Source organism: Dermochelys coriacea, chromosome 1 (assembly GCF_009764565.3).
Source record: "Dermochelys coriacea isolate rDerCor1 chromosome 1, rDerCor1.pri.v4, whole genome shotgun sequence".
NCBI lineage: Eukaryota > Metazoa > Chordata > Testudines > Dermochelyidae > Dermochelys > Dermochelys coriacea.
In genome coordinates, this window is record NC_050068.2 from 183,823,922 (window position 1) to 183,837,589 (window position 13,668).

The 13,668-nt window shown below is 42.8% G+C and overlaps 1 protein-coding gene across 6 annotated transcripts in view; it reads left to right on the top strand.

Annotated features, from left to right (window-relative positions):
* CADM2 (cell adhesion molecule 2) overlaps nucleotides 1-13,668 on the top strand; it is a 1,073,705-nt gene that overhangs the window by 777,732 nt on the left and 282,305 nt on the right. The gene's annotated exons all lie outside the window — the stretch shown is intronic.

Genomic DNA, 13,668 nt, shown 5'->3' on the forward strand with positions numbered 1-13,668 from the left:
AGTACTTCAGTAAACCATGTGTTTCACCCCAAAAGGTGAAAATCTGAATCAGGTACAAAGAGAGCATTCACATTATCATAAAGATCTTACTAGATGGGGTGGAAAGTAAAATCCTTGCTCTTTACCTTACTCAGTATATAATATGTTACGAACTGAACTTACTTTTGCTGTTAATCCCTCTCCTCTACTTCCATTCTCACCCGTCTCCATTGATAACTGTAGCACCCTTCCAGTTTTTCATCTTGTAAGAATTTTTGTTTTTTTGTTTTTTTCTCCGCTCTCCCCCTTCCCCCCAGCTAACTTTTCTATATCTTAAAAAAAGAAAAGGAGTACTTTTTCATGCATCCGATGAACTGAGCTGTAGCTCACGAAAGCTTATGTTCAAATAAATTTGTTAGTTTCTAAGGTGCCACAAGTCCTCCTGTTCCTTTTGTGAATACTGACTAACACAGCTGCTACTCTGAAACTTTTCTATTTCTTGTTTGCTTTTTTCCATTTAGTTTATCACCACAAACCAAATGTTCCTCACTTTCCCCATTCCTAAAACCCTTGTCAGTGCCTGGATTGTTATGGAAAAAGATTTTCAAAATTAACTAGATCCCTGGGTGGGGACAGGGAGAGACAGGCTGAAGGCTGCTCTCAGGCACCCCAGTCCTCTGCCCAGGGCAGGTGGAGCATCCAGGGCTCCCTGCAGCAGCCCGGGCTCCCTGGTGGCTTGGCTCTGGGTCTGGCTAGGGCTTTGTGGCAAAAGGGGGTTCAGATCCACCTCAGCCCCCACCAGGAAGAGGCTGGCATTACCGCTGAGCCTTGGGCAGGCAGAGAGCAATGCTGCAAGGAATCCAGGACAAATGCTGTCCCAGAGTCATTCAGCCCAGGACTGGGACTACAACTATCCATTTTGGGACTGTCCTGCCCAGTTCCCCAAATATACCTTTTCCCAGGGAGTGACTACACACTCCTTCCCTGAAGCCCCCTCTGCTTCCAGGGCCTTGTGAGGGGGGGAAGAAGAGGAGCGGTGGGGGACATGGAAGTTGCGAGGCTCCTGCTTGTGTCCCGGTTTTGCTGTTTGAAAGGTGGTCATCCTACTGGGGGGGCTGCAGAGATGAGTTACCTAAAGAATGAAGAGGTGGGCTAAACCGGAGGAGTGGGGAAGGCCAGGAGGTATGGAAGTGTCTCAGGGAAAGGCAGGAATGTGCAGGGAATGGACCTTGGCTACTCAGTACAGGGTCCTTGAGCCAGAACCCGGAGTAGAGGTTAGATCCAGGTTCCCCTGCTAGCTACTATGGGAGTGGCACTGTGAGGCAGTGAAACAGAAGACTGCCTGAGGCTGCTGGAGAGCAAGAACCTTGATATACTCCTCTCCACCCATGCCCTCCTCCTAAAAAAGTAGGGTTGCCAACTTTCTACTTGCACAAAACCGAACACCCTTGCCCTACCCACAGGCACAGCCCCTGCAGCTCTGCATGCTACCCTGTCCGCAAGCTCCCAGAATCAGCAGCATGTCCCCTCTCCAGCTCCTATGCAGAGGCATGGCCAAACAGGTCTGCACACTCCCCCATCTGCAGGCACCACCCCTGCAGCTCCCACTGGCTGCAGTTCCCAGCCAATAGGAGCTGCAGGGGCAGCACTTTGGGCAGGGGCAGCGTGCAGAGTCCCTGGCAGCTACTAGGCATAAGAGCCAGAAGGGAGACATGCTGGCTGCTTCCAGGAGCATGTGGCGCAGAGGCTAGCAGGGAGCCTGCCAGCCCTGCAGCTCGACAGTCAACCTGACAGTCAGTGGCTCGATCAGCAGAGCTGACCAGAGCCACCAGGATCCCTTTTTGATCGGGTGTTCCAGTTGAAAACCAGACACCTGGTTATCCTATAAAAGAGGAGACCACAATAGTGACTGCCCTGAGGGCTGAGTCATGAAGAGGACACTGTGGCTCCTGAGAACGAGAGGGGTTGCAGCAGAAAAGTTGATGGGGTGTAACTGCTGAAAGGGGTGTTAGCAACCTCTCTCCCTGTCCTCTTTTTTTATATATTCCTTCTTAAAACTCATCCCTTCAAACAGTCATCCTTAACATCCTTCTAAGAAGCAACCAAAGGCAATTCTCCTATCTTATTTACCTGTGCCTTCCCTAGCCTAATAGACATTTTTGAAACATTTATTAAGTCCCATTTGCTTTCTGAGAGACTTGGGCTCTGAAGTAATTTTTGAAAATGGGTCTTAGACTTCAAAGTCACTTAAGCACTCTAGAAAATTTTAACTTTTTTTTTTTAATATTGTAAACTCTCAGGTAGAGAACATGTCTTTGTGACACCATGTAAATTTATTCCATATGATTTGTAATAATAGAAGACTTCACACACCATAAATCCAACAGGGAGTGTAGGAAAACCTTTGTTTTGCTGACTATTTGACTTCAAGTTCTGTATTCAGTAATTTGTGGATGATCATGTACTAGCAAGGCTCATTTTGCCTTGCTAGGAGTTTGCTCACTTGATGGATAAATGTAGCATTTTCACCATATTTTTAATAGCAGAGTTGCTGTAGAGGGATGTACATGTTAGAGAAATTACCTTTCTATTCCTTATTTTTTCATTTGTATTATCCTTTTTTTTTATTATTATTATTATTATTATTATTTTATTATTGTTGAGCTGGCTGTAATTAACACATATTTTATGTCCTCTCTTCTTGGGTAGCGTTCTTTAGTACATACCAAACCAGGCAAATGTTGCCTGCAATAGATTTTCTTGGGCTGATTTTTCCATCCTGATGGCAACTGTTTTTTTGGAAATATTTTCAGGTGTCATGAACATATATTTGATTGAATGTGTTTAATTTCAGTAACTCTAGAATGTCAGTTTGTTTAATCTCCTTTCAAATAATATGTGGCTGCTTTCACTTGTTCGTATCCTGAGTTTATTTGTATTGGAAAAGATATCTTAACACCACAGGGGGAGAGAATGCTTGGTTTTTGATTTTTAATCATTAAGAGCAAGTAATATTGAGCAAATCTTTTCTACAACGTTGACAAATCTAGAAAGTGAGTCACAATCAATACCTTTAAAGCCAACACATTCTATAATAACTGATGATGAGTTACAGAAAAAGTATTTCTTTAATTCCTGTACCTTAGCAAATGAACATGTTGGTTAATTCAGATGCAAGTCCATTTGCTACTGTTTATCTGTGCTTGGTCCAGGTGGTCTTAGCTTATGCAACTGGTGTGGTTTTAGGAAGCTGGAAGATGTTCATTACCACACATTTTATTATAATATTTCCCCCTGTGAATACTTTAAAAAATGATGTGATCTAAATTACTTTTGAATCACTTTTCTTTTTTTCCCCCACCTTCCTTTATTCTGAGTTTTTCTATAGTAGATGTAGAACTGGGTGAAAAAATTTAAAAATTTTTAAACTTCAGTGAAAACTTTTCAGCAAAAGATCTGCCAAAAAAAATCACTTAAACCAGTTCTAATAATTTATATGTGTGTCTTCCTCTGGTTTTTTTCAGTATTTTCAGTCAGGAATGGGGTAAAAAGACACTCTGGTCCCTTTCTCTTATCTCCTATCTTATGTGAGAAGAGGCTTTTGACTGGCATATGGCAAAAACACTGGATTAGAAAGTTGAGAAGAAGACACTTCTTTAGCTCTGAGTACCACAGGTGTGGCAGACCTCCAGCCATCAGTGGGTCTTCCACTCCACTCCTCTGCAGTACACCGTCACCTGTAAGCCCCAGGTATATAGTGCTCTTCCCTTTACCCAACCTCCTTTAGCACAGTACAAGCGTAGTGTGTAAAGACATGATCATGGGATGAATGAGTGTGACTCTGAGTTCAATACCCACTCTCCACACACAGGGCTGGCTTGAGGCACCAGCTTTCCAAGCAGGTGCTTAGAGTGACAGTCCATGTCCCTCGGTGGCAGCTCCACCGCTTTTCCTGCCGCAGCAGCTTTTGGCGGCAGCTCTGCCGCTGTTGCGAATGCGGCAATTTGGCGGCGACTGCTTGGGGTGGCAAAATTGGTAGAGCCGCTGCTGTCCACACAACAGCTGCATTCACTTTTTTTTTGGGGGGTGTATTAGTAATGTTGCCAACTTTCATGATTTTATCACAAGTCTTGCAATATTTTCTTGAAGCCCTGACTCATGAAATCATTTGAACATGTGAAAATAAACTTGCCTTATGGATGTGGAGGAAAACTTAAATATGAAACCAGAACCTAATATTTATTATTCTCGGAATTCCTTTGGGCCTGTCATGGTTTTTGAACACTTTATTTTGCCAACACTGTGTGAATGAGGGAGTACTGACCCTGTGACTTGTTTCAAGGCCTAGGCCAGCAAACAAAATGATAATTTGCCTTATGGCTCAGTGCATGTATACACAACTATGTTTAAATAGCTCTTGCTCAACATATAAACGAGATTTTACCTCTGCTCCCACAGAGCTATTGTTATGGAGGACATCCTTTTTGGGGATATGCATGGATCCTCAGATGAAGTGCTCATGTGTGGAAATGAGATGCGTGAGCTACAGCAATTTTATATTTTCAAAATAATTGCCCAAAAGCTGGGTAAATGTTAGGTTTTTCAGTGGAACAGGCATTGTAACAGTTGTCTTATTTTGTGCTGCTCAGAAGATGGGGCAAATTTTATGTTTCAGCTAAAGCCATACAATTTGTTTTAGTATTTTAAAGACATACATTCATATTTCACAAAGAATGCATAATTTGCCTGTGTATGTGGATTTAAATGTGATGTGAAGAAACTACTCTTAGGCTAGGCGGGGTTGACAGAACAAAACAGCCTCCACACAACATTTTCCCGAGACTGATGTGTTCTGCCAACCCCACCTCTTCTGTGTAACTTGCTCTATGTGCATGAGTGGGAAAGAGAGACAAGACAGAGGAGAATATGGATTGAATAAAAATCTATTGTTAACATTAGAGATGGCTCTACTTATAGGTAGGAAGCAACACATAAACGTGAATAGAACATAAATAAATGTTACTAGTACGTGCATGCCTACAGAGGGGTTATTTCATTTGTTTTACTGTTAATGATATGAAAAGTGATTTGTTATTGGCTTTTAAAATGCTTGTCCTGGTAAGTGTTAGGTGATGTTGTTACATAGTCTTCTGCATTCCTTTTTGTAGGATGCAAACAAGTGTTCAGTGTTGGGGGAAAAAGGTTGTGTGGTGGTCATTCTGTTATCCAAGGCTCTGAGTAGAGAGAACTGCATAAGCAGCAGGAGTGTTTGCTCACAGCCTGGGTCTCTGATTGGACTCAGTTCTTGAGGCAGAGTCATTCTCTGGGGATTGGGCTGAGATTTCTGAAAGAAGAGGTTGCCTGTATGCCATTTGTGCCCATGTAAATAAAGCAAGTTACAGTTAGTCACTAGAAATGTCACTAAAGAAGGTTTTGGAATTAATTGATAAACTTAACAAACAAGTCACGGGACCAGATGGCATTCACCCAGATTTCTGAAAGAACTCAAATGTGAAATTGTGGAACTATTAACTGTGGTTTGTAACCTGTCCTTTAAATCAGCTACTGTACCCAATGACTGGAAGATAGCTAATGTAACGCCAATATTTAAGAAGGGCTCTAGAGGTGATCCTGGCAATTACAGACCTGTAAGCCTAATGTCAGTACCTGGCAAATTAGTTGAAACAATAGTAAGGAATAAAATTGTCAGACATGTAGAAGAACATAAATTGTTGATCAAAAGTCAACATGGTTTCTGTAAATGGAGATCATGTCTTACAAATCTATTAGAGTTCTTTGAGGGGGTCAACAAACGTGGATAAGGGGGATCCAGTGGACATAGTGTACTTAGATTTCCAGAAAGCCTTTGACAAAGTCCCTCACCAAAGGCTCTTACATAAATTCAGTTGTCATGGGATAAGAGAGAAGATCTTTCATGGATTGAGAACTGGTTAAGACAGGGAACAAAGGGTAGGAATAAATGGTAAATTTTCAGAATGGAGAGGGGTAACTAGTGGTGTTCCCCAAGGGTCAGTCCTAGGATCAATCCTATTCAACTTATTCATAAATGATCTGGAGAAACGGGTAAACAATGAGGTGGCAAAGTTTGCAGATGATACTAAACTGCTCAAGATACTTAAGACCAAAGCAGATTGTGAAGAACTTCAAAAAGATCTCACAAAACTGATAGGGTAACAAAATGGCAAATGAAATTTAATGTGGATAAATGTAAAGTCATGCACATTGGAAAAAATAACCCCAACTATACGTACAATATGATGGGGGGCTAATTTAGCTACAACTAATCAGGAGAAAGATCTTGAAGTCATCTTGGATAGTTCTTTGAAGACGTCCGTGCAGCAGCAGTCAAAAAAGCAAACGGGATGTTAGGGATAGAGAATAAGACACAGAATATCTTATTGCCCTTGTATAAATCCATGATACGCCCACATCTTGACTACTGCATACAGATGTGGTCTCCTCATCTCAAAAAAGATATACTGGCATTGGAAAAGGTTCAGAGAAGGGCAACTAAAATGATTAGGGGTTTGGAATGGGTCCCATATGAGGACAGATTAAAGAGGCTAGGACTTCTGCGCTTGGAAAAGATGAGGCTAAGGGGAGATATGATAGAGGTATATAAAATCATGAGTGGTGTGGAGAAAGTGAATAAGGAAAAGTTATTTAACTTGTTCCCATAATATAAGAAGCAGGCGCCACCAAGTGAAATTAATGAGCAGCGGGTTTAAAACAAATAAAATTTAAGTTCTTCACACAGCGCACAGTCAACCTGAGGAGGTTGTGAAGGCTAGGACTATAACAGGGTTTAAAAGAGAACTGGATAAATTCATGGAGGTTAAGTCCATTAATGGCTATTAGCCAGGCTGGGTAAGGAATGGTGTCCCTAGCCTTATCAGAGGATGGAGATGGATGGCAGGAGAGAGATCACTAGATGATTACCTCTTAGGTTCACTCCCTCTGGGATACCTGGCATTGGCCACTGTCGGTAGACAGGATACTGGGCTGGATGGACCTTTGGTCTGACTCAGTATGGCCATTCTTATGTCCTTAAAATATATCCAGACTCCATGTCACTGATTTCTTCTCCACTGGAAAGTAGACTGCAAGGCCCAGGACATCTGGTAGCTTTCAGCAAAGGGAAGCAATACTAAAGAACTGGTTGCAGTACAGCTTAACATCAAGCAAGCATATATACAAAATGGGGAGGGGGAAAGGATTTCAAAACAAAACAAAAAAAACCCCTCTGTTGTATTCCCTACTGCTTGATGATAAAAAAAACAAACAATTTTGCTCAGCTATGGCATATGACACAGTTTAAACTCAGTTAGCAGGTTAAAACAATTTTGGAGATCTGACTCCAAATATGAATGATGGGTGGATGTACTTCATAACAATACCGAAAGCTGAATTCAATAGAGTTAATTTACCTTGAATCAAAGACGGACATCAAATCAGTATGTGTCTTTTAATTTTTGAGCTGCCCCAGGCATGGATAATATTTGAAGCATTCCACTTTACTGTGAAGAGCTGACTCTCTGTGTTTGCAGTAGTGTTGCTAGTGAGTACTGCCCTTATCACGTAACTGTGGTTTCTTGTCGTCTTTTTTTTTTTTTTTTTTTTTTAATTAAATGAGTCTCTCTTTTTGGGCTATTTATGGCTTTCTTTTTAGGAATTAAAATTATTTTTTTATTGGAGCTGAAAAAATTATTTTATTATATCAAATATCCTCCTATCTCTGCGACTCTGGGATGTACTTCTAGTGAGTATGGGAGATTTTAAGGGTTGTGCAAATCCCCAACACCGCTAACCTTCGGTATTCTGGGTGAATATGTTGCTCAAATATGTTTCTGGGGTTTTCTCAGATTTGGCCTAAAATCAGAAACCTTAAATACTAATGTAGCTAAGATAGATTTAGCGGAACCATTTGCAAAGAAAACTATACAATTGTTACATGCAGATGTGCCTGTTACAGCGCAAACTGTTCACTCACATAACTAACCACCTTCTAAACTGGTGATGTAGCCATGTTAGTCCCAGGACATGAGAGACTTAAAGTGGATGAGTTAATATCTTTTATTGAGCCAACTTCTGTTGGTGAGAGAAACTTTTTTGAGTTTACATTGCTCAAAAGCTTGTCCATCTCACCAACAGAAGTTGGTCCAATAAAAGATATCTCACTCGCATAAGGGTGACCAGGTGTCCGGTTTTCGATCATAACACCCGATCAAAAAGGGACCCTGGCGACTCTGGTCAGCACCGCCTACTGGCTCTAGTCAGCAATGCTAACTGGGCCATTAAAGGTCTGTTGGCGGTGCTAAGGCAGGCTGGTCCCTACTGTTCTGGTATGCACTGTACCCCAGAACCAGCCGGCAGGTCTGGTTCCTAGGCAGAGGCGGGACATGGGATTCTGCACGCTATTCCCCCCCCCCCCGCAAGCATCAGCTCCACACTCCCATTGGACAGGAACCAGACAATGAGAGCAGGGTGGGTGTGTGTGCAGAGAGCGAGAGCAGTGCGCAGAGCCTCCTGCCCCCTGCCTACTAGTGTTGGACCTGCTGGCCGCTTCTGGGACTCACGCAATGCAACGGTGTCAGGACAGACAGGCAGTCTGCTTTAGGCCCTCTGTGCTGCTGATCAGGAGCCCTGTGAAGTAACCCCAAACCCCAACCGCAAGACCACCCCCCAAACCCAGAGCCCCACTTCTGCACTCCAAACCCCTTGCCCACAGCCTTCACACATCCCTGCACCTCCCACCCCTGATCCCCAACCCCTTGCTTCAACCCACAGCCCCCTCTCGCATTATGAATCCCTCAGCCTCAGCCTGGAGCCTCCTCCTGCAAAGCCCTCATCCCTGGCCCCACCCCAAAGCCTGCATTTCCAGTCAGAGCCCTCATCCCCTCCCGCACTCCAAGCCCCTGCCTCAGCCTAGTGAAAGTGAGTGAAGGTGGGGGACAGCGAGCCACCAAGGAAGGAGGAATGTAGTGGGAAGGGGTGGGCCCTCAGGGAATGGGGTGGGGCCTCAGGGAAGAGGCAGGGCTAGGGTGTTTGGTTCTGTGCCATTAGAAAGTTGGCAACCCTACTCACCTTCTAAATTAACAACTCTCCATTAATAAATTCTGTTAGGAGCCCTATTTCCCTCTGCATTCTTTAACTCCACTGCATGTTTCTTTAAAAAAAACAAACAAACAAACAAATGTTTTCATCCTTGAGTACTTTTGTTAATTTTCTTAAGTGTGGTTCTCACAGGTGTGCATCACAGGACTTGTACCTATCCTCCATCCTTGAACCACAAGTGGGACTAATTGTCCTTGATACCTGAGCAGTTTTTCCTAATTACGGAAGTGGAACAGAATATTATAGTGCAACATAACTTTTTGAAAATGTTGAGTTTGGTGTGTGAGGATGGGTGTTGCACTCATTCATTCAGACACACTCTAATCTGAACACTTGGCAGCTACTTTCCATCCCAGTCTTTACAGATACCACTACAACTGCACTCCTCCTTGTTACCCATGATAAAATACTGTTGCAGTTTAGTCCTGAAAAAATCCCTTTTTATATACAAAATCAAAAAGACTAAAGAGACACTGATGTGATCCAAAATGGAATTTTCCAGCTACCCTGTAAATTGAGCCTTTATTTTGTCTAGTATTAAACATATGCAAAGCAAACTATTTCTCACTAACATGCAGAACAAATTTAGTGCACACTTGCCCAGTAGCTGTGTTCAGATGCTACAGTTGTCTTACAAAGAAACCCATTCAGCTCAACATTTTATTAGGTACCAAATCACCTTTAAAATAATTCAGTAGTTTATAAAGTAAAAGTCTTCAACTAAAAGATTTTTAAAGCAAAGAAAAGTGTTATTTTAGCATAGGCAACCATTTCTGACATGGATTCACTGAGCTAGAAAATTACTTTAATGCATATATCCGTTTGCTCACTGGTTTCTTTTATTTCAGTAGATTATTTATATATATATATTCCATAGATGTACTGTGTTTTTATATATTTCAAACTTCAGAAACTTTTTCATACTAATGCAATATCATGGCTATTATAGCCTTTTTGGATTTTTTATTGGAATTTTAATAAACACAAGACAAACTTTTAGAAATGGTTGAGTGTACACTTGCAGCTGTTAGGTAAAACTGTTTTCAGCAAATATAAGGAATCCTTGGTACAAGAAGACATACCAAAATTACATGACTCTAAGGAAGAACTGAAGATTATGCAGAACATAGAAACATACATTGACATTCCTGGTGTACAGGACAGTGGTGGAACTACCATTTTACAATGGAACAGGCAGTGGTTGTAATGAATGAATAAACAATGAAAAATGTATAGCTCTAGATTGAAACTTGCAAGGCATCTAAGGAGTTTAGGCACACAACTCCTCCTCTATGAAAGTAAATATTTAAAATAAATGGGAGTTGTGGGTGGGATTCACAAAGGGGGCTTGGGCTGAGCATTGAATGCCTTACTTCTAGATGCCCTGCTGCCAAATGGAATTCCTAACTTCAGGTTAGACCCCCAGTTTCCCTATGCAAACAATGGGGAGAGTTAGGCCACTCCTTACTCAGCATACTGACTTTTGTGAATCCCATGTTTAGATGCCTAAGTTTGCCAGTAGGAAATGCTGAGCAGAGCATGTGGCCTAAGGTCTGCTCTTCAAAGGGCATTGGGTATCTAACTCTGGACTGGAGGGAGGTGCCTCCTTCCACTCAGGATTCACTCAGGCGCTATGAACTCTCTCCTGGAGTTAGGTGCCTGGAGTCAGGTTTTTCAAAAAAAACCCCTGAGACGGAAGAGGTGCTTTTCTCCTTATATCCAACAATACAGTCATTAGACCTTGGATGTGGGAGGCCTAGGTTCAAATCCCCAGATGTCCTAACTACTGGGCCATACGGGGTGTGTCTGTCTCAGTTGATAGTTTTCAGAGAAGCAGCTGTGTTAGTCTGTATTCGCAAAAAAGAAAAGGAGTACTTGTGGCACCTTAGAGACTAACAAATTTATTAGAGCATAAGCTTTCGTGAGCTACAGCTCACTTCATCGGATGCATTTGGTGGAAAATACAGTGGGGAGATTTATATATATATACACACACAGAGAACATGAAACAATGGGTTTTATCATACACACTGTAAGGAGAGTGATCACTTAAGATGAGCTATTACCAGCAGGAAGGGACCTTCCTACCAACACTACAAAAAGAAGGATTCTGGGAGGACTTCTCCTGAAGGTCGAAATAACAGACTGGACTTCTACATAGAGTGCTTCCGCCGATGTGCACGGGCTGAAATTGTGGAAAAGCAGCATCACTTGCCCCATAACCTCAGCTGTGCAGAACACAATGCCATCCACAGCCTCAGAAACAACTCTGACATCATAATCAAAAAGGCTGACAAAGGAGGTGCTGTCGTCATCATGAATAGGTCGGAATATGAACAAGAGGCTACTAGGCAGCTCTCCAACACCACTTTCTACAAACCATTACCCTCTGATCCCACTGAGGGTTACCAAAAGAAACTACAGCATTTGCTCAAGAAACTCCCTGAAAAAGCACAAGAACAAATCCGCACAGACACACCCCTGGAACCCCATCATCTCAGGCATTGACACCCTGACAGCAGGATTGTCTGGCTATGTAGACTCCCTCCTCAAGCCCTACACCACCAGCACTCCCAGCTATTTGAGACACCACTGACTTCCTGAGGAAACTACAATCCATCAGTGATCTTCCTAAAAACACCATCCTGGCCACTATGGATGTAGAAGCCCTCTACACCAACATTCCACACAAAGATGGACTACAAGCCATAAGGAACAGTATCCCCGATAATGTCACGGCTAACCTGGTGGCTGAACTTTGTGACTTTGTCCTCATCTGTAACTATTTCACATTTGGGGACAATGTATACCTTCAATTCAGTGGCACTGTGATGGGTACCCGCATGGCCCCACAGTATGCCAACATTTTTATGGCTGACTTAGAACAACGCTTCCTCAGCTCTCGTCCCCTAATGCCCCTACTCTATTTGCGCTATATTGATGACATCTTCATCATCTGGACCCATGGAAAAGAAGCCCTTGAGGAATTCCACCAGGATTTCAACAATTTCCATCCCACCATCAACCGCAGCCTGGACCAGTCCACACAAGAGATCCACTTCCTGGACACTACCGTGCTAATAAGCGATGGTCACATAAACACCATCCTATATCGGAAACCTACTGACCGCTATTCCTACCTACAAGCCTCTAGCTTTCATCCAGATCGCACCACACGATCCATTGTCTACAGCCAAGCTCTACGATACAACCGCATTTGCTCCAACCCCTCAGACAGAGACAAACACCTACAAGATCTCTATCATGCATTCTTACAACTACAATACCCACCTGCTGAAGTGAAGAAACAGATTGACAGAGCCAGAAGAGTACCCAGAAGTCACCTACTACAGGACAGGCCCAACAAAGAAAAGAACAGAACGCCACTAGCCATCACCTTCAGCCCCCAACTAAAACCTCTCCAATGCATCATCAAGGATCTACAATCTATCCTGAAGGACAACCCATCAATCTCCCAGATATTGGTAGACAGGCCAGTCCTTGCTTACAGACAGCCCCCAAACCTGAAGCAAATACTCACCAGCAAACACACACCACACAACAGAACCACTAACCCAGGAACCTATCCTTACAACAAAGCCTTTTGCCAACTCTGTCCACATATCTATTCAGGGGATACCATCACAGGGCCTAATCACATCAGCCACACTATCAGAGGCTCGTTCACCTGTGCATCTACCAATGTGATATATGCCATCATGTGCCAGCAATGCCCCTCTGCCATGTACATTGGTCAAACTGGGCAGTTTCTACGTAAAAGAATAAATGGACACAAATCAGATGTCAAGAATTAGAATATTCAAAAACTGGTCAGAGAACACTTCAGTCTCTCCGGTCACACGATTACAGACCTAAGAGTGGCTATCCTTCAACAAAAAACCTTCAAAAACAGACTCCAACGAGAGACTGTTGAATTGGAATTAATTTGCAAACTGGATACAATTAACTTAGGCTTGAATAGAGACTGGGAGTGGATGGGTCATTACATAAAGTAAAACTATTTCCCCATGTTATTTCTCCCCCCACCCCACCCCCTACTGTTCCTCAGATATTCTTGTTAACTGCTGGAAATGGCCCACCTTGATTATCACCACAAAAAGTTTTCCTCCTTTCTCCCCCCTCCTTCCTGCTGGTAATAGCTCATCTTAAGTCATCACTCTCCTTACAGCGTGTATGATAAACCCATTGTTTCGTGTGTGTGTGTGTGTGTGTGTGTGTGTGTGTGTGTGTGTGTGTGTGTGTGTGTGTATAAATCTCCCCACTGTATTTTCCACTGAATGCATCCGATGAAGTGAGCTGTAGCTCACGAAAACTTATGCTCAAATAAATTTGTTAGTCTCTAAGGTGCCACAAGTACTCCTTTTTCTTTTTTTCAGTCGATAGTGTCGATGATTCCACTTTGTATAAAATACTTAAGTATTTGTGGGGTCAGAGTGAAAGAGTGGTTCTGTTGTCCAGTGCTCAGGTTACTCACCTGGAATGTGGCAGAGCCAAGTTTAAGTCCTGGCTCCAGTGACTATTAAAGTGGGAGGT